We start from the raw sequence: 22,640 nt of genomic DNA, 5'->3' as shown, positions 1-22,640 counted from the left end.
AAAAGACTCTAATAAAATCAGAAATGAAAGAGGAGACATTACAACTGATACCACAAAAGTACAAAGGATCATAAAAGACTATTATGAACAATTATATGCCAACTAATTGAATAACCTAGAGGAAATGGATAAAGTCTTAGAAACATACAACCTATCAAGACTGAATCAGGAAGAAATAGAAAATCTGTACAGACCAATAGTGAATAAGAAGATTGAATCAGTAATCAAAAACCTCCCAACAAAGTAAAGCCCATACTAGATGGCTTTACTGTTGAATTCTACCAAACATTTAAAGAAGAATTAATATCAATCCTTAAATTCTTACAAAAAATTGAAGAGGAAGGAACACTCCCAACATTTTACAAGGCCAGCATTATCCTGATATAAAAGCCAGACAAGGATACTACAAGAAAAGAAAACTACAGGCCAATAACCTTGATGAATATGGGTTTAAAAATCCTCAATAGAATACTAGCAAACTGAATTCAACAGTACATTAAAAGGATCATACACCATAATCAAGTTGAATTTATCACTGGGATGCAAGGATGGTTCAACATATGCAAATCAATAAATGTAATGCATCACATTAACAGAATGAAAGATAAAAATTATATGATAATCTCAATAGATGCAGAGAAAGCATTTGACAAAATTCAGCATCCTTTCAAAATAAAAACTCTCAATAAATTAGGTATAGAAGGAATGATGTATCTCAACATAATAAAGGCCCTATATGACAAGGCCACAGCTAACATCACATTCAATGGTGAAAAGCTGAAAGCTTTTCCTCTAAGGTCTAGACCAAGACATGGATGCCCACTCTCACCATTGCTATTCAACATAGTACTGGAAGTTCTAGCCAGAGCAATTAAGCAAGAAAAAGAAATAAAAGGCATCCAAATCAGAAAGGAAGAAGTTAAATGGTCTCTGTTTTCAGATGACATGATCTTTTATACAAAAAAGCCTAAATACTCCACCAAAAAACTTTTTGAACTAATCAACAAATTCGGTAAAGTTGCAGGATACAAAGTCAACATACAAAAGTCAGTTCTGTTTCTATACACTAAAAACAAACCATTGGAAAGAGAAATTAAGAAAACAATCCCATTTAAAACAGCATCAAAAAGAATAAAATACTTAGAAATGAATTCAACCAAGGAAGTGAAAGATGTGTACACTGAAAACTAAAAAACATTGATGAAAGAAATTGAAGGCACAAATAAATGGAAAGACATCCCATGTTCAAGGACTGGAAAAGTTAACATTGTTAAAATGTCCATACTACACAAAGTGATCTACAGATTCAATGCAATCCTTATCAAAATTCCAATGGCATTTTTCACAGAAATAGAAAAAACAATCCTAACATTTGTATGGAACTACAAAAGACCTCGGATAGCCAAAGCAATCTTGAGAAAGAAGAACAAAGCTGGAGGCATCACACTTCTTGATTTCAAACTATATTACAAAGCTATAGTAAATCAAACAATATAGTACCAGCATAAAAACAGACACATATACTAACGGAACACAACAGAGACTCCCAAAATAAACCCATGCATATATGTCAACTAATTTTTGATAAGGGCACCAAGAACACACAATAGGAGAAGGATCATCTATTCAATAAATAGTGTTGGGAAAACTGGTTATCTACATGCAGAAGAATGAAACTGGACCCCCATCTTACACCACTCACAAAAAATAACTCAAAATGGGTTAAAGATTAAATGTAAGACTTAAATCTGAAACCATAAAACTCCTAGAGAAAACACAGGAAAAAAGGTCCTTGATATCGGTCTTGGCAATGATTTTTTGGATATGACACCAAAAGTACAGGCAACAAAAGTGAAAATAAACAAGTGGGACTACATCAAACTAAAAAGCTTCTGCACAGCAAAGGAAACAATCAATACTATGAAAAGGCAACCAGTGGAATGGGAGAAAATATTAACAAACCATATATCCAATAAGGGGTAGATATCAAAAATAAATAAGGGTCTCATACAACTTGATAGCAAAAAACAAAACAAAACAAAACTTAAATAATCTGATTAAAAAATGGGCAAAGGACCTGAATAGACATTTTTCCAAAGAAAGCACATAAACGGTCAAAAGGTACATGAAAAGATGTTCAACATCACTAATCATGAGGGAAATGCAAATCAAAACCACAATGAGATATCACCTCACACCTGTTGGGATGGCTTTTATCAAAAGGACAAGAGATAATAAGTGTTGGTGAGGAGTAGAGAAAGGGAACCCTTGTGCACTGTTGGTGGGAATGTAAATTGGTATAGCCACTACAGAAAACAGAATGGAGGTTCCTCAAAAAATTAAAAATGGAACCACCATATGATCCAGCAATCTCACTTCTGGGTATATATCCTAAGAAAATGAAAACAGGATCTTAAAGCAACATCTGCACTCCTATGTGTGTTGCAGCTTTATTCACAAGAGCCAAGATATGGAAACATCCTAAGTGTCCATTGACGGATGAATGGATAAAGAAAATGTGATATAATGGAATATTATTCAGCCATGAGAAAAAAGGAAATTCTGCTATTTGCAACTACATGGATAAAACTAGAGGACATTATGCTAAGTGAAATAAGCCAGACAGAGATAGACAAATACTGTATCTCATTTATATATGGAATCTAAAAAAAAAAAGTCAAACACATAGAAACAGAGAGTAGAATGGTGGTTACCAGGGGTTGGGGTGTAAGGGAAATTGGGAGATGCTAGTAAAAGGATACAAGTCTTCAGTCAGAAGATGAAATAAGTTCTGGGGATTTAATGTACAGCATGGTAACTATAGTTAATAATACTGTATTGTATACTTGAAATTTGCTAAGAGGTAGATCTTAAGCATTCTCACCAAAAAAAAAAAGAGGAACCATGTGAAGTGATGGGTGTGTTAATTAACCTGACTGTGGTAATCATTTCACAATGTATACTTATACCAAATTGTCACATTGTACTCTTGAAATATACACAAATTTGTCAATTATACTTCAATAAAGCTGAGGGGGAGAATAATTGTAGTATATAGTAGAAAATACTATAGTAGAGTCATATATATGATATGCTTACTTACAGGGGTGAGGCATTAACCCATCCTAGGGGAGAGAAGTTAGCTAGGGCCTACATGCACAAATGTCTCTCTATGTCATGATAAATTTCTAGACTAGGAACTTATACGTTTCTATGTGAGGTTTTGGAAGTTTTACTATGGAGGAGAGGAGAGGAGAGTTGGATTTTAGAGGGCAGGAGTAGGGACCTTCTTTCATTCAAAAAAAATTACTGAGCAGTTACTACGTACCAGGCACTTTTCTAGGGACTGGGAATACAACATTAAACCAAACAGACAAAAATCCCTGTCCTTATGAAGCGTATATTTTACTGGGGCGCAGGTGGGAGACAGGTAATAGTGTTTAACTAGGGGAAACACAGGGGGTTTTTTAGGCTATGGGACTAATCTGTATTGTAGTTGCAGATGCATGATGCTATGCAATTGTCAAACCCCACAGAATTTTAAAATACAAAGAGTGAACCTTAATGTATGCAAATTTTTAAAAAAAATCAACCAAGAGGCTAGGGGATCCCAGGGTGGAATACAGACTATGACAAAAGAATCTAACTGTATTACAAATGTAAGACTTAACCTCGTGAAGACATTGAGGCAAAAGGTGCTGCTAACCTAAGTAACTTTGAAAAATGGTGTTTTCACTGTACACTGTAAGACTACAGACAAAAGGACTGTACATAAACACTGTACTCTAGTTGGTAAAGTTGTTTCCCCTGGGGGTACAGGTTAACAATTCTGACACTGCTGTACATGTATACCGGGATGAGCAAATAAATAAATGGATGGTGGGAGCCAGGCTTCTCACTATTGGTGAGGGAGGCTGCAGATAAGCAAGGAAAGAAGACTAGAATGATCCATGTGGTATTGGATTACAGTCAGAGATATCAGTATAAACTCATGCTTAGCGTAACAGCTTAGCTTAATATACAGATGGATTGATACAGAAATAATTATAGATATGAGTGCGTACATGGGTTTGTATACATATATATATTTCCTAGGTCTGTCCTCTGAGAGACCCCAGAAGCAAAGACACTCCAGTAACAACAAACACACCCAGCACCCAGATCTTGTTTTCTAATAACATTCTCTAACAAAAGGAACTAGGACTTCTTGGAGAAATGCTGATTCTAGGGCTGGGGCAGGAAATATCCAAGATGAGCCTGGAGCATCTTGTAGTACCAGAAATTAAGAAAGTGTTCAAATAACAAAATAATGGCAGCATGTCAAAGGGACATAGACGCCAACTGAAAGAGTTCCCAATGGCCGAAGCTGGGACAATTTGAGCAACAAATATATAATATAGTATTGGAATATAACCCAGAGTATAAAACAAATATCCATTAGTCCATACTGATATAAGTAAAGGATTGAATAAATAAATGGAGATGATACAAATCTCCTGCACAGAAGAATTCCCAGTAACTTAGGTAGATACACCCTTGTTAAGGAGGTAGAATTTAACTCCCCGCCTCTTGAGTATGGGCTGTGCCTAGTTACATTTCCAAAGAGCAGAGTATGGAAAGGGGAGTAAAAGTAACTTTACAGTGGAGAAACCTGACAGACACTATCTCAGATGATTAGTCAACATCAACAGTGATAAATCTTGTTAGTATATACCCTTGATATGATGTGATGAGAAGGGCACTTCACCTCTATGTCCTTCCTCCCTAAAACCCATAACCCCAGTCTAACAATGAAAACCAAAACTGAGGGACATTCTACAAAACACCTGACCAGTATTCCTCAAAACTGTCAAGGTCATCAAAAACAAAGAAAGTCTGAGAAACTCTACAGATTAGAAGAAACTAAGGAGACATGACTGAATGTCATGTGATACCCTGGATGAGATCCTGGAACAGAAAAGGGATATTAGGGAAAAATTAAGGAAATCTGGATAAAGTATGGCATTTAGTTAAATAGTAGTGTATCAATGTGGATCCTTAGTTGTGACAAATCTACCTTGACAATGTAAGATCTAACAACAAGGGAAACTGGGTAAGGGACATATAGAAATTCTCTGTACTATTTTTGCATCTTTTCTATAAATCTAAGAGTATCCTAAAATAGAAAGTTTATTTACATAAAAATAACCAAATAATTATAGAGGTTTATTATAAGTGCTGTGGAAAAAAATAAAACAGGGTAAGGGAGATTGGGTATGAGAGGGGGCTGGGTGCTATTTTACACAGGGTAGTAGAGGTAGGCCTGTCTGAGGAGCTGACATTTGAGCAGGCATAGAGGAGCAGCAAGCCATGTGTGCATCCGGAGGAAGCACATGCCAGGAAGTGGAAACAGCAAGAGCAAAGGATCGAGGTGGGAGCTGTCAGGGAGGAGCTTACTGAAAATAGTTCAGGTGCAACAAAAGGAAGGTCTGCACCACAGCAGTGGTGGAAAGGAAGGAGGGCAAGGGACAGACTTAAGAAATACTTATTTTATGGACCAGGAAGAAGAAAAGAAGAATGATCTAGAAGGAAAAGGGCCCCCTCACCATGCACAGTTACCACACCCTTGTGTGGCAATGCTCAAGGGGCTATGGCTTTAGCACTGCTCAGTACTTACTGCATCGAGTCTTCACTGCAACCCTGGTGTCCTGATCCCCACTTCTAAAAATCAGGACACTGAAGTCCAGACAGAGTTTCCCAGCTCGCAGCTTTGAAAGGACAAACTGGAAAACTGAAAATAGGCCTTCTAACCATATATCCTACGATTTTCCATTTTGCCTCTGTCCACCATACTTTCTGTGACAGTACCAAGGTATCTTGAAGGTGGCAAAGATCATGTGATGTGCTGAATTCTAGGAAGTTTGATGGGGCAAAAAGCCACCTCTAAAACCCCGGGGGCAGGTCCTAGCCCAGTTTAAGCCTGACTCAGAAAGAAATTTTATAAAGGTCTTATAAGTCCTGATATTAATAACATCACTTTACAACCTATATAAAGAAAGTTGAACGTCAGGATGACAGGTTTTCTGCTACTATCAAGTCTAGAGTTCTTGCCATTCTTTGATATCCTAAATGGATCTCGGGGCTTCATACCTCATATATTGTGTGTGTGTGTGTGTGTGTGTGTGTGTGCGCGCGCGCGTGTGCGTACATGCGCACGCGCATGTGTTTGTGTGTGTATCTCCTACATTTCTAGATTGCACAGCATATCTTCTTCTTGCTTCTTTTCCCATCTATACAGATGTTCTTAGGGTTGGCAAGGGCTGTAACTGCCTCAAGCAAATTTTCCCAGGCCTAACAGCAGCTGGCTCCCCTAAGTGGTTAGCTGAGAGTGAAACTAACCACAGGAAACTATCATGCTAAAGTAACGCCTCTCAGGCCTTGAGGAGATAATGGTGGAGATTAGGAGCAGGGCAGAACCCCAAGTTATCTATCAGAATTCACTCCCAATCTATTTGATTATCAGACTATGTTATAATTAATATTATTCAGCCTCTGAATCATCAGGCCCCTGAAACCATAACATATCAAGATTTTTCTATGCTCTTTGCCTCTAACTTAAAAACATTTCTAATTTATTTTACCCCAAACCTCTTAGTAATGGCATGAAACCAATCTTAGAAAGGCATCCCATCTTGCTATCTCTGCACTTCTTCCCCAGCCTCAAAGAGCAGCCTTTCTTCTCATCCCCTGAACCCCACTCATGATCATCTTCTCCTGAATGGTTACATGGAGTGTTCCTTAGCATTCTGGAAGCTTTCCGGGTATAGAGCCTTCACAAAAGAGGACAGAATCTTGTACCAACAAGAAATTTGAGTGTGTGGAAAGATTTTCTTCTCAGGTACATTTTGGCCTCACAGAGGAAAAGGATGTTTGTTGACTGACATGTTTAACTGTCCATAATAATTTAATTTCTCTAACAATATAATTTAACTTGACCATTCTTCATTTATTAATAGATTTTAGAGCAGTGTCCTCCTTTCCTCTCTTACCCACTCTTTTTGCCTTTCTAAAAGATATATATTAATTACAATCTCCAGGCCTGGTTGCCTCACAAGTGGATTAGGGGACTTCTTCAACTGTTAAATTACTCTCTGTTCCTGAAGGGAAATAATTGGAACATCTATGTCTGCAGCCATCTTGGAGAAAGACAAGGTATTGAAGGTGTTAAATTAAATTACATTGTGGTTCTAAGTTAAACTGTCTGAGAACTGACTTCCTCGACAGCTCTGATTCAGGCCTCCCAAAATGTCGCATACTATGACTCATGCTTCCTTCTGGAAATGACAAAACTTCCTCACCACCCTGATCTAAGCCGCCTGCTTTTGGTCCTCCTTGCTCTCAGGAAGGGATTGAGTCGTATGTTACATTTTTTCCATGGTGGGCAAGGAAACTCATCTTTTGTTTTTCCAAAGGGAGAAACACACACACACACACACACACACACACACAGATACACACACAAAGAATGACACACTGAAAATTCTGAAAATTAATACCAGGCAGAGAATCAATACCATCACCCCCACACTCTGTACCCCTGGAAGATAAATAAATGATTTAAGAATTATAAAAACAAGAGGGAGCTGACTTATTAACCATTTATGTCCCAAAGCTTTTTTCTAAGGAAAGAAATGTATAGTAACTTTGTAAAGCTAATGTTTTTATTACTCAAGGTGGTCTTAAAGAGTCTGGATTTTGCAGGTGCTAAAAATCAGTGCTGAGCAGTACTGATACATTTTCCAGGGAGACTGTGTTCCCTGTGTCTTTGAAGAGATGTTTTGGGGAACAGCAAATTTGGGGCATAGAAGAGAGGACAGCAGAGGGAGGAATGAGGAGAGGAAGGGGTACAATTGCTAACAATATTTTATCCTTCTGAAATCTGTTCTAGACTGTCCCGTAGCAGCCCCAAGTACAAATATGTGCCAATCTGTATATTATAATGTATAACCCAGCACTCATTAAAAAATACTGTTTACTGGAGTGAAAAAGCATCCAGGATATTAACTCAGCATAAACATTTGCCATATGGTGAATAAGGATTTATTTTGACGGTAAGAATTTTGAGACCAGAAACTTGATATTATTTATAACTTTATATCACTGTATTATTTATACAACTTTATATTAAGTTGAAATTTTGATGAATACTTTAGATATATATATATATATATTATGTGTATGAAATAAAGAATGGTACGCATATCTATTTACATAGGCTTACATGATGATCAAGAAGGAAAAAATCGCCTTACATACTCCATCTCTTTTTCCTTCCTCACAACAAGGCAATGCATGTCAGTCCTGACATCTGTTCTCAGCTCTACCGCTGGGTTATTGTGGGCTAGTAATTTAATCAAAATGAGAGGATGAGTCAGATGACTCTCAAAGACCATTCCAATTTCAAAAATCTATGGTCCTGAGATTTTTGTCTTTAGCCATGAGATTTGCCTTCCTCTTTTCAAAGGAGACACCAAGATGTATTGCCTCTTCTTGAAGACAGCTCTTGACTGTGACCTAGGGATCCTAATGGCTCTGTTAAGCCCCAAGTCCTAGGAGATAAGGCCTAGGAACAGGGCATTCTCCCATACCATCTCTTCTGGACTCCTTCTCCACTGGCAGGTTATCTGGTCCCTGCTCTAATTCTGAGAGGGGTGAGGAGGTCTGTCAGGACCTAAGGCAGGATTCTGATGTTCTTCCATGATCACTATTGATTTGCATTTGTTGTAAACGATTTTATGAGTAGGTAGGAGAAGCCCCCACTCATGTCACACACATTTATGAACGCTTGTTGTATGCTTAAATCACTGTGCCAAGCGCTGGGAATAAGACAGAGTTGAGCAAGGCCTTGACCTTCATGAGCCTATGAGCAATTGTACAACTGTGCTTTAGATCAGGGAGGCAAAGGGACCAAAAATAGTTCCCTATCAACGAACAATGGCCTCTGAAGTTTCACCAGTAATGATTCACTCTTTGAGTCTTGTAAGTTTCTTGGACTTTGAGAGTGCTATATTATAATTTTTTTAAAAAAGTTCTTGGAAGGAGGGAGGAGCACGCCTTACGGCCCTGAAGGAATGGGATGAAGAGGACGAAGAGCTGGGGAGGGGTGAAGAGACATCAGAGAGAGAATGGTATAAATAATGAGGGTAGGGGGAATGGGTCCCAAGAGGCCAATACTCACAGAAAACAAAAATTTCAAATTAATACATTAAACTAAGATCTGTGTTCTGATGGTAGTCTATTATCTATTGGTCAGCCGGCTGGCAAACATTGAGCTCCTGTTGTATTCCAGGCACTGTTCTAGGTGCTGGAGATACGTCAATGAACATGATAACACTGCTGAATGAAAGGAGCTTAAAGTCTGTAGAGAAGGAGAAAGGCAGGGAGGGAGAGAGGGAGGAAGGTAATTTCAGAGCTTAATAATGACCAACAACTAAGGGAATAAAAGAAAAAGACAGTACAGGGTGTGACTGGGGAGGGTGGGAGTGGTTACTCTAGTTGGGGTGGTCACAGAAGAATTTCCTAGGAGGTAATATTTGAGCTAAGACTTAAATAATGAGATACAGGTAGCCTCGTAAATATTTAGGGGAAGAGTTCCAAGTTAAAAGAACAGCAAATGCAAAGACTCTCACAGCCTACCTGAGGGTCAGAAAGAAGGCTGATATGATTGGAGCACAGTGGATGAGGGGAGAGAATGCTAGGCGATGAGGCCAGGGAGGTGGGCAGGGGCCAGCTCATGCTGGGCCAGCTGATGTCCTAATAATAATAATAATAATAATAATAATAATAATAATAATAATAATAGTAGTAGTAGCAGCTAGCATTTATTGCACCCTTGCACCATGCTAACCACTTTCTGTGGATTAGCTTCTTTACTTACCACATCTAGTCCATGAGGTGGGTGCTATTTCCAGTGGTCACCAGCCAATAGTACGTACTAGAGCTGGGGCATGAGTCCTCCCAGGGTCTAACCCCAAAACTGTTTCTAGTTCTCAAATATTTTATTCTATTGCTATACTAAGGAAATAGGTGGCCTCAAATACCTCATCGTGCACACATAAAATGAAGTACACCCAGTATCATCCAACTTAAAGTCTAGAAGGTACTGCGGAAGGAACCCTCTTTAAATGTCTGTGTAAGAGTGGAGAGCAGTGCCTATAGTACAGCCACTGTGTAGCTGCTTTGTCTGCTTCCTATGGATAGAATGTTGTTTCCTTTCCTTTATCTACCCTCAACCCCACCCTGCCCAACACTACCCAATATGGTGTTGAACTCACTCTGACATCTCTTTAGAACACACTTCCTGGAGAGGAGGCACTGGAGAAAGGTGAGAAACACACTGGCAGACTATCAAGAGTCCATGTTCCTGACTTACTCTTGCCTTGATCACACTGGAGGGCTGTTGGAGATAATCATTTAGCTCTTTGGGCTTCTGTTTCCTCATCTGTAAAAACAAGATTGGCCCTAAATGGGGGAAAGGTACAGTAGGCCAAAGTAACTCAGGAGCCCCCAGGAAGTGCCATAAACTTGATACTTTAAAAGAAATCAGAATGTTTACTTGCTAAACTGCCATCCCTAGAGTCCATTGAAATTTGCAGTGTGGCTAGTGTGATAGGCAGAATAATGGCTCCCAAAGATGTCCTTGTCCCAATCCCGGGAACCTATGAATGGATATGTTACCTTACATGGCAAAAGGGGCTTTGCAGGTGTGATTAAATTAAAGATCTTGAGATGGGGAGACTATCCTGGATTATTCAGGTGTGTCCAATGTAATCACAAAGGTCCTTATAAGAGAAAGGCAGGAGAGTTAGTATCAGAGTGATTTGATGTGAGAAGGACTCAACCCCTCATTGCTGGCTTTGAAGATTGAGGAAGGGGCCATGAGCCAAGGAATGCAGGCAGCCTCTAGAATCACTGGAAAAAACAAAGGAATGGATTCTACCCTCAGAACATCCAAAAGGAACCATCCCTGCTGACACCTTGACTTTAGTCCAGTTAGACTGATTTTGGACTTCTGACCTCCAGAACTGTAAGATAATAAATTAGTATTGTTTTGGGCCACTAAGTTTGTGGTAATTTCTTCTGGCAGCAATAGGAAACTCATACAGTTGGCCTAACCTTGGCAATGCATGCTAGTGTTAACTCTCCATCATAAAGTCTCATAACAAAAACTCTAAGGAGAATTTCCAGTTTGTATCTCATGACCTGGTTCCTTACATTTCTGAGTACTGCTTTGCATTGATTCATTCAGACTTTGTAGAGAATCTTTCTCCTCACACACTCATCCCTCTTATCTTGATTTTCTGTACCATCAGTTTGGTATTTGTCACTTCATATCTCACAGGACACTGTTCTGCAAAGGAAAAAAATAACAAACCAAAAACCAAATCCACCTGTATACAAAAATGTTTGAGTTCTGTTTTAGAGAAATGTGCCATATATCAGTACCATATCTGTTTTGTGAGAGGTATGACACAAGATGGCCACTTTTCTCTTTACCTCATGAATGGAGATCTGTGAAAGTACAAAATATTCTTTGGATCCCAGAGCCATATGCCATATATACTGACAGATCTCATGACACTCATTTATTGATTAAACACAGTGGGAGCTGTGAGGGCATTAAAGGTGAAATTGTAGCCTCCTAGGTTTGGGGGAGACCTTAAAGATCTTGTAACTCCACCTGTCATCAGAGCAAACATCTCAGAAACGAGATATTTAGCAAAGGGGATCAGTCTTTTGCTAAACTAAATTGGATCCTCTTTGGGTCTCTGCCAGTTCTCACAAGTCCTTAAAATAAACATGGAAAGGTTGTCCTTTCCTGGAGCTACTCTGGAGAAGTGAGAAATAGGCCTCTTGGTCTATCGCTGTAAGAGCAGCTGGGCTGCCCAACTTCTGAGGCTGCGCGTGTGGGCCATTTCCCCTTAGCCTGAGCTATGCCAACGTTTATTGAAGCTCTGAAGCTACTGTTGCTACTGAAGCCAACCAAGCAGATGAAATGTTGATATTCTTAGAAGAGATAATTAAATAATTTTAGGGTAATTATCTACATCGAATGAAGATTCTGGGAGAAACATACACTGCAGATTTCTTTCTAATCTAATACTGAGTAACAGACACTGCGGTTTAAGGTACTGTAAGAAAGTTCTTCTTCAGCTTTTTTGGAGTTTAGAAGACTAACAATCATGGGGATTTTTTTAAGATGTGAAACTTTTTGTTTTCAAGTTAAATAATTGACTAAATTGCCTTCATAAGTCAAAAAAAAATCTTTAGAAAGGCCGACTCTGAAAGATTAATATAATTTTCCCTTCTCTCATAACATAACCTCAAATTACAAAATCCCATTTAGACTTCTCTTTTCTTTGAAACAAATGAGAAGCAGGAAAGTGAAACTAAAACACTGGTATAAATATGGAAATTTTCTAGGAGTGCAAAAAATATGCATGTATATAATTTCTAAGTATTAGAAATATTTCAATAGATCTTTTTGGAAAGTTCAACACACAGAAAATCTACTTAGCCCTTAATCAAAATGCTCTCTGTGTTTGCTTTGCTCTTCATTCTCTACAATTAGAACGCAGCAAGCATAAGATTTTTAGTGAATCCCTGCCTTATAAATCAATGATATTGGTGATGTTTCTTACTTTTTGCATCAAGTTGCTTAATGAAGATACCATATCTTTAAAGGGTTTGTAGCATGTTGAGAAAACAACGGATACTTAGGTGCTAAATGACAATGTCTGCCCAAGCCCGAGTTTTCTGCCAAATTCAGAAGCCTTTTTTTAAAGGCTTTTTAAGTGGTCAAGGTGCATTAGACTTGGAATTGAAAGGTCACTAAAAGGTTCCAAGAGACTGAGATTTTCAATTAAGTGTAATTAACTTCTGGAAGACATGTGGGTGGGAGAACGATAACAGTTCTGATTCTCTGCACGAATATTCTTAGGGAATAGTGGAGGGGTGTTTGAGGGGCAAGGCCCTTTAAGATCAGAAATAACATAAGGGCCACAGACACACACACACACACACACACACACACACACACACATGTCGCCTGTATGATGTGTTAAACGTTTTAAATTGCTTGCCACTACTCAAAAAGGATTGTAATCTGGATTTTCTTCTTCTCTTGAAGATCTGGTTCCCTGGGGCCACATTTCTTCATAGTGACAGCTGCCAGGAGCTGCTAACGACTATCTTTTTTAGGCAGGGCGTGAGCTCCCACCTTACCAGTCTTCCTGGGCCAGCTTCATTGATTTCTACTCCCTGCCCAACCGGTGGGCTTGTGGGTTTGTGAAGCTGGCTTGGTGTGTGGAGAAATCTGGCCACTGCTTCTATGGAAATGCGGGAGCACTCATGTCTGCTGATGGCTCTGCTGACTAGGAACCTTCAGTCTTCCATGTCCTAAGTGAGAAATGTCTTGTCTTAAAAGCCTCTTGGGAAAATTCCAGGAGGCTCTTAGTGAAACTGAAGGAGTTGAGAGGCCTCCTTGGTACACAGGGGATGCTCAATAAAACTATGAGTAGGTCTTAGTCTCCAGAAGTCTTTTATTCTCTCTTCATTTTCAAGACAAAACTGGCCATTAGACAAATTATGAAGTAGGTGAAGTTAATCTAAATTATACTACTAAAGTATCCTCACTCTCTCCTTTTCTCTCTTCAGAGTAACTCACCCCTAATCAATCAGATGCCCTAATACATCACTCAGCCCTTCAATGGCTTCCCACTACTTTAGAATAAAATCCAAAGTGCATACGATGGCCTACCAGGCCTTACATGATCTGGCCCTTGCCTACCTTTCCATCTTTATCTGCTACCACTCTCCCCCTCCCTCACTGTGCTCTAGTCACACTGACATTTTTGCTATTTCCCAAACAGGCCAAGCAGGCTCCCATTGGAGGGCCTTTGCCCTTGCTATTCCTCAAGCCTGGGAAGCTCTTCCCATAGGCAGGGATATGGCTGGCTTCCTCACTCAATTTAGGCCTCTACTCAAATTTCACTTTCCCAGAGTGGCATTTCCTGACAACCAACATAAATAGCCCATTCTCCCATCGTAGTCCATCACTCTCTATCCCCTCATCCTGATTCATTTTCATATCCCTTATCACTAATCTAAGACTCTAAAGGAAATCCTCACTTTGCATGGTAGCGGGGGACCATAGAAATGGCCATGCAAGCTGAAACCGAGCAAAGCACTTTTAATAATAAACGAAGAAAATTACGATTGCTCCATGAACGGCCATTAAAATTTTTTGTCCAAACATTAAAAACTCTCCTATTGTTGGTTATAAATGTATAGGAAAATAAAAAAAAACTTGTAAAATGAATATTTATTTACTACAATGTAATTTAAAACATTAGGAATATTGAGAATTAAAATATTTTATTTCTTTTTAGAAAACTTATCAGTTGAATGAACAATTCTCACAAGAAGATATACAAATTGCCAAAAGGTACATGAAAAGATGCTCAACATCACTAATAATTATGGAAATGCAAATGAAAACACAATGAGATACCACTTTGAATCCATTAGGATGGTTATTATAAAAAAATAAAAAACAGAAAATAACAAGTGTTGCCAAGGATGTGGAGAAATTGGAACCCTTGTGCATTGCTGGTGAGATGTAAAATGGTGCAGCCACTGTGGTAGACAGAATGGCAGTTCCTCAAAAAATTAAACATAGAATTATCCTATGATCCAAAAATTCCACTTCCACTTCTAGATATATATCCAAGAGAATTAAAAGCAGGGACTTGAACACCAATGTTCATAGCAGCATTATTCATAACAGCCAAAAGGTCAAAACAATTCAAATGGGATAAATAAAATATGGTATATGCATACAATGGAATATTATTCAGCCTTAAAAATGAATGAAATTCTGATACATGCTGCAACATGAATGAACCTTAAAGACATTATGCTAAGTGAAATAAGCAAAACACAAAAGGACAAATATTGTATGATTCCACTTATATGAGTTACCTAGAATAGTCAAATTCAGAGAGACAGAAAGTAGAATAGAGGTTACCAGGGGCTGGCAGGGGGAGGGAATGAGGAGTTATTGTTTAATGAGTACAGAGTTTCAGTTTGGGATGATGAAACAGTTCTGGAGATGGATGCTGGTGATGGTTGCACAACAATGTGAATATACTTAATGACACAACTGTACACTTAAAAATGCTTAAAATGGTAAATTTTATGTTATGTATATTTTGCCACAATTAAAAAAAATTTAAGAGTGGTTTGAGCAGTACTTGCCTCTTTCTTCTCATTGTAAAACTTAGGACACGGAGAGAACATTATTTATATTCCTTGGTGAACGGTCATACTGCTTTCTAAGTCTGCATCAGCTTCCAACATTTTGTCCTTTGTATTTTCTATGTCATGAAAAATCTCTGCGAGTTCCTTTAATGTGAATTTTTCGTTGGTGTGCCTACATTTCATCCTTTGCATCACAAGTCATAATCACTTTCTTCATTTATGCCCATAAATTTGCCTTTGTTAAGTTCCTCTGGCTGCAAATCTAGAGCCTCTCAAACAGCAGCAGTGTGTCCACATTCCCACAGTCACCTATTTCTTCTAATACTCCATTTACCTTGGATTAGAAACCCGTTAAGTTGCTTACATGTGCAGTAAAAGTGCATGACATGCTGCACACATACTACTTGCTGTATGCTCGAATATTTTCAATTGCATGCCTTATGTCATATTTCTCTCCAAACTCAACTAAAGAAATTGCATGAAATTGTATCTCTCTCTCCAGTTGTAGCACCAATAGCCTGTCTGAAAAGTCCATCTAATAGGCTTTAAAAATTGAAATAACTCCATGGTCCATTGGATGGTCTAATGAAGTTGTGTTTGGCGGTAAAGAGCAAATTTTCACATTTCCATTCAAGAGAATCCGGGTAACATGGAGCATTTGCTAACAGTAGTAGCGCTTTAAAAATTACATTAGGAGGCAACACAACTACATGCTTTGCTGCCCTTGTGTGAACTGAACAACAGATGAGCAGTGACCAGTCGCTGATTGACTTTGAAAAGAAGGAATGTGATGCGCAAGTGACATACAACTATCTACTGGCACTTTGGGGGGAAAAAAAAAGGAGGAGGATTGGCAATATATGTTAGCTCAGAGCCGGTCTTCCTCAGCAAAAAGAGGAGGATTAGCATGGATGTTAGCTCAGGGCTAATCTTTCTCACAAAAAAAAAAAAAGAAGAAGAAGGAATGTGATTAGTCACTGACCATGACGTGCGTCTGTCATTTAGATTTGTGGACTGGAGAGCTAGTGGTGAAATTTGTACTTTATGCAACTACTCATAATTAATATATGGTGGTAATTGAAATTTGAACTGTGTTGTTGGGAGACTCTTGTAACTGAACAATGGTGACTGAAATTCATGTATATCGGAACAATGCAAAGTGAGGACTATCTGTATTATTTACCTACTTATTTTCTTGTTATGTTTCCCGCACTAGAATGTAAGCTACATGGGATGGACCCCTAGCCTATTTTACTTACAGTTATATTCCCAATGCCTAGAACAAAGCCATAGTAGGGGCTCAGCAAGTACTCGTAGTAAAGAAGGAAGGGAAAGAGAATGGAAGAAAGGGAAGAAGGAAGGAGAGAAGGAGCTAAGATCATCGACTTAGATCAACTGTCCAGCACAAATGGTGCTCAGAGAAGTAAAATAACTTTCCCAAAGGCAGCCAACTCTCCAAGGTTCTGATTTGGGATCTGACATGTCCCCCTAACCTATATTGTTCCTCTTGCTCTCCCCCTCCTTCTCTCCAAACTTTCTTTCAGGTTATGCATTCACATGAAGATGTGACTAACAACATTGTAGGGACCTTAATCACTTGACCTTTGAGGAAAGATTAAAGCCTTATCTCAGACGGCCACAGCCCTATGGGGGGAGGTGACATTAGGGTCTTCCCAGACTCCCTAGTATCATACCACAGAGGCTATTAATTCTTAGTCTATGTCAAACTATTTGCATTTTCTTCCCTAAATGTCCTTGTGTGGTGCTACAATCAGAGTGTACAGGATGCTGGGGTTTTTCTCTGAGAATCTCACTCCCCTGAAGTTAGGTTTCTAATTTACTCATGGGGCTCCAGTGTCCCAGAGCAGATGGGGCAGCCTGGCCAACTTGGAGGGGAAAAGACTGACTTCAGATGAAAAACTTCTGTTTCTGTGACTAAGGACTTAGTCAGCTACCTGGTTTAGGATGTACTATTTGTCAGAAAGTAGATCTGGAGGAAATATCAATCATTCTGGATAGAGTAATGGTTTTCAGTGCATTTTTTACTCATGAAATTCAAAGAGAACAGGGTGCCAGTTTAACCTTGTGGTTGAGGTTATGAATGAGAAAGGAAGTTTAAATTACCCAGGGAGGCCGTCCCCTTAGTCAGAGTTTCAGAGCATTCCAGACTCTTGTGTCAGTTAAAGCATATTGAACTTCAATAAAATACCAAAAAAGCAAACAGTGGTCCATTTGTAGATTCTCCCTTTCCCCCTACCATTTTGCTCCCTCTCTCTCTCTTTCTCTGTCCCTCACTCTCTCTTTCTTTTTTTCCTTCCTTCCTTCTCTTTCTTTTTTTCTTTCTCTCTTTTCTTTCTTTCTCTCTCTCTCTTTCCTTCTCTTTCTTTTCCTTCCTTTCTTCCTTCCACGGAAAAAGCAGCTGTTCTTTATAAGAATAAAATTACTTAAGTAATTAATTAGAAATGACCTTAGCTAATCTCTTCTAAGGTTCTAAATCCAAGCTCCATATCAGCAATTAATTATATGTTTTCTTTAATTTTCAGATCCTTTCTTTTCTCCCTTTCCTTCCCCATCTTTCTCCTTTCCTCCTGTATCCTAAGGTCACCATACTTTGGATCTCCCACTAATGGTTTGAACTTGAGAAAGAACAAGCTTGACTCCCTTAAGAGAGCATTGTAAGGGGTCAATAGTGCCTGAGCCTCTTCTTGTTAGATGCTCTTGAAGGAAGTTTGGTGAAAGAATTAGTTGGCTAGAATCAGTCTTGGGTTTGGTACATTTCCAACATCTGTGCTTTTCCTGGTTGTCATTAGCATAAATATTTGAGAGTCAACAACTGAAAGAATTTGAAAAACGTATTGACTGAAGATTTTTGTCACAGACACTCCATTTCAACTGACATCTTTCACTCTTTAAAAGGTCTCTCATTTTAAATAGCACTTTCTTCTTTTGTCCTATTGAATTTCGATTATGTGCAAGCCCTGTAGGGAGACACAAAGATGGATAGGACACAGTTCCTACCCTTACAGCTGAAAACCATTCAAGGAGATAAGATGCAGGCTGGGCAAAAGCTAAATAAGAACATAGGGCTAAAAGAATAGTAAAAGAAAACATTGAACAAGAAAGGGACCATGCAGGCCCCTGTTTAATTTTCAGGTTACCATTACAGGCAAAAGAATATGTCAAAGGAGGTCTGAGGAAAGAGGAACACCTTGGGGGTTGTGGTCAGGAGAGAATGTGAGGATTCAGAGAAGAGTTCAGATCAGAGATGCATCTGGAAGGAGTTGGAAGGTAGAGTTGCAGAGGCAGGTATTTTAGGTGGAGAATATGTGAGCAAACAGGGCTGCTATGTGGAGGTTGTGCCATGCACCACTCAAGGGCTTGCCATTCACACCATATTCCCTGTGCAGAATGCAATCTGTGTGGCCAATGGTGGCAATTCTGGGGCAAAAGTCTAAGAGATATCCAGTACAAAACCTCTTGTGGAGATAAGGAGTAGACTTGCTATCATGATGTAAGTCCTCAGAGGGCAGAGACTGGGTCTTGTCTTTGGATTCTCAGGGCTTTGCACAGTGTCTGGCACACATTAGCTATTTGATACATGTTTCCCAAATAAATGAACTATAACTCAATCTTGTCCAAACCCCATCAGCAGGCTGGTAGGAATGAGGGTGAGGTCTCAGAATGGGGATAATTCATATTTCTTTGATAACTCTGGATGATGTTTGGCCTCAGCCTCAGAACTGTCCCCCTCCCAAGTCATTTCAGTTATTTCTAGGATCTTAACGGGTGTTTTACATGTGTTCATGCACCGTCCTCTCTTATTCTTCCATTTTAGTCTTTATCCAATGTTTTCGAAGGGGCAGCACCCTAGTCATGCCCACCACCCCCTCTGTGAGTATGGTCTATCTGCCCAGGTATTTATCTCTAGTGCACCCAAAGCTGCTACAGTGGAGGCCATGATGGCGTCACGGTTCCTTCTGACTCCTGGGATTGAAGCCTTATTAATTCTATGGAGAAATGGGGAGAACAGCCTTTTGCCCTCCAGGGTCATATACATAGACATGAAGCTACATCGCATGTCTCATGTCTGACAGCCCTCCTTAAAACAATGTCTTCAGCTTCTGCTTGTCCCAACACTGAGCAGAAGATGGACACCATGCAGTTCTTTCTACCTACCATCCACATCTTTCTGCTCTTGCAAAAGAATACACATTAGAAAGTGTGGGGGGTATGTGAGAACATGAAATATTTTAGTTTGTCTGGAGCAAGAGGTATATCCAGGTGAATGGGGGCAAAAGCTGGCCCCAAGGGAGACCGAATTAAACAGTGAGAATGGATGAGTGTGAACCCATAAACACTAGTGGAAACCAATTTAGAAGTTATTTGAGTAGGAGCCATGGTTTTATACTTAAGTATGGAGGAAAATATCATTATGACTGGCTACAGATGTAACAAAAGTCTAGGCAGAATAGGACAGCGTAGTTACATAGACCTAGGTCTGAGTCTCAGTAACCTTGGTTAAGTCACTTAACCTCAGGGACTCTTAGTTTCCTTATCTGTAAAATAGGCATACTACCCACTTCTCAGGATCTTTTCTAAGAATCATGTTCATAAAATGCTTAGCACAAAACCTGGCACATAGTAAATACCTAATAAAATAGTCACAAAAAGTAGCGTGCTATAAGGTATTCTCACTTCTTAGGTAATTTCTCATCAGAGATCTCCAAAAATATCCGTATAATAAGTAAGCAAAACTGTAGAGGAGAAAGAGTTTTATTTGGGGCTCCTCACCTTCTCCTTTCCCAACCAATGGCCCAGATACTAACTAGGGAATCAGTTTGGTTAATTAATTCACATTCTGGTGGTAGCACTTGTTTTTCTTCCAAAAATCCCAAAAGGATGAAGGATGGGGAGTGACTGGTGGTAGAATTTCAGGGATCAGTAGCAGTTTGGGACAAGGGTGGTGGTCTTTTGAGTGTAAACTCCTTGTCTCTAACCTTTTGCACTACATCCTTAAGGTGACTCATCACTACCCAGAGTTTATTTTGGATATAAACGACTCAAGGCTTTTTCTCCATTGAGCATCCTGTGCCTTTCAGTGAAACAGTTCATTGTGGGAGACTTGCACTGGACATCTATAGGTGTGGCCTATAGCTGCTCATCCCCCATCATTTTTAAGCACTCTTTTCCCAGAAGCCGGAAAACCCTAGATTCCAGGACAGGCCCCACTTACCAAGAATTTCTAAGCTCTTTGAAGATCAACTTCCACCTTATCAAGTACCTTACAATTATTCTGGAATGGGTGACATCATTCACTCCTCTCAGGCTTGTGTTTGCAAGTCTAGAGGTTCCTGAAGAGAGTTTACTATTGTATATCTTATTTTCACTGACATAACTTCCAGCAACATGAAGAAGAAAACTTTTAAAGTGTGTGATTGCAAATCCGGGCCATTTTGTAATCTATTGGTGTATTTAAGAATCATTTATACTATGTGGCACTAGAGCAAGAAGTTTCTTGATGTTGTCTACTTCCCTGAAAGAAATAAAAACCACCAAATCTTGTCTCATTCTGAAAACTGAGTGATCATGGCATGGGATGTTTGACTCTGGAATGGAGGAATAGGGCCATGCCATGTCTGGGGGACTGGATTAGGATTTAGAAAACCTGGATTCTTCATTCTCTCTTCCCACATGTTGTAGCCTTGGAGAAGGGAGTTTCTGGGAGCCTCCTCGCAATATATGTCAATGACTGCTCACCTTGGACCATGAGAGTTAAGAAAGGAAAGAACTTGGTAAGAACTTTAGACTAACTGGCACTAACAAAGTTGTCCATCCATAATGCTCAAACATGTAGTCCTCAAGAATACAAATGTTGTAGCCAATATTTCTGACATTTCAGGAGCCTGGGAAATGCCAGTGGGTTTCTACTGTCTGAGGCAGAGCTTCCTCTGAGGAAGTCCTCCTGAAATGGCAAGTGTTTTCTTTTCCACCGCTTGAAGGTCAAACCAAATCACTTCTTCCTCAAATAGATCTCACTTTCACAGGCTCATAAAATGGCCAAGTTAGAATGTGTCTCGGTTGATGAAGTCAGATGAGGGTGTGAGGCTGACTCAAGCTTACCCAAGTTCCCCTGTTTATTCAGTACCAGGAATATTTAAATCAGAGCTGACCTTAAAATACCAATTCTTTGAAAAAGGGCTCAGCACTGACTCTTGAGAATCTCCTATAGCCACCCTTCTTTCTTTTCTGTTCCGGTGGTCACTGCTTAGAAAGTCTATGACGATATATGCTTCGTGTCTGATATTTTCACTTTCACTGATGAATATCATTATGCCGCATAAAATTCTAGAATTCATGAGGGCTGATGAGAATACCTTAAACCCCTTTGCTCACTGAGAGAATGTTATGGCAGAACTTTATCTCCTGCATTGGGATACCTAGAAATTGCCCTGCGTGAATATCTTTGCTTGATAGATATTTGAAGTCCAAAATTCTTCATTAAAGTTTTTCAGATAACAAGAACACCATGTTATTTTTTTCTCATTTTATGTACCATGATCAAACCAATTTTGATCATCCTAACTACAACGTTATGCCATTGACTCCCAAACCTCTCTTGAGGTCTAACTGGCTGCTATATATAACTCTCCACCTAAATGGTTCATAAAAACTCCAAACTCAGTGTGACTAAAAGATAATTCAAACCGGTTCTGCCTTCTGTCTCCATCTTATTTAATGACATGACATGGGCCAATTCTCTCAAATTGGAAAACCTAGAGGCGTTATCCTCAAGTCTCTCTCTGATTCATTCTTAGTATGTAATTGGTCACTGTACGCTGCAGATTCTCTTGTAGAAATGTCTCTCCAGTTAGTCCACATCCTCCCTGTCTGCATTCAGGGACTCATACCCCTTCTTAGATGGCTTCATCAGCCTCCTGCAGAGCCCTCTTGCTACCTTCCTCTCCTAGAGAGTCCAGGACCCACATCTGATCATGTCACTTCCCTGCTCTGAAACTTCAAACTGTTGGAAGATTAAAATCCAGACTCCTTGACTTGGCACTCACAGTTCTTCTTAGCCTGGCCCCAATCACCTCTGCAGCTTAATTTCCTGCCATGTCACACCCTCCCCGATCCCCATCCCCTAGACTCTAGCCATGGTCAGCTTTTCACCACGCTAGAAATAGAAGTGACCTTTTTCCCCACACTCACCTTGGCCTAGCTTATTCTCTTCCTCTCAAATGTCTCCTCCCTCCCAACTCGGCCTAGCCAAAAGCTACTCATTCTTCAATACCCATTTCAAATGTGTCCTCCCAGGAGAGGCCTTTCTTGATGGTCCCCAG

Source organism: Ceratotherium simum, chromosome X, assembly GCF_057802395.1.
Source record: "Ceratotherium simum simum isolate JZ-2026a chromosome X, ASM5780239v1, whole genome shotgun sequence".
Lineage (NCBI taxonomy): Eukaryota > Metazoa > Chordata > Mammalia > Perissodactyla > Rhinocerotidae > Ceratotherium > Ceratotherium simum.
The sequence above is the reverse complement of the archived record's forward strand: the minus strand, read 5'-3'. Positions refer to the sequence as shown.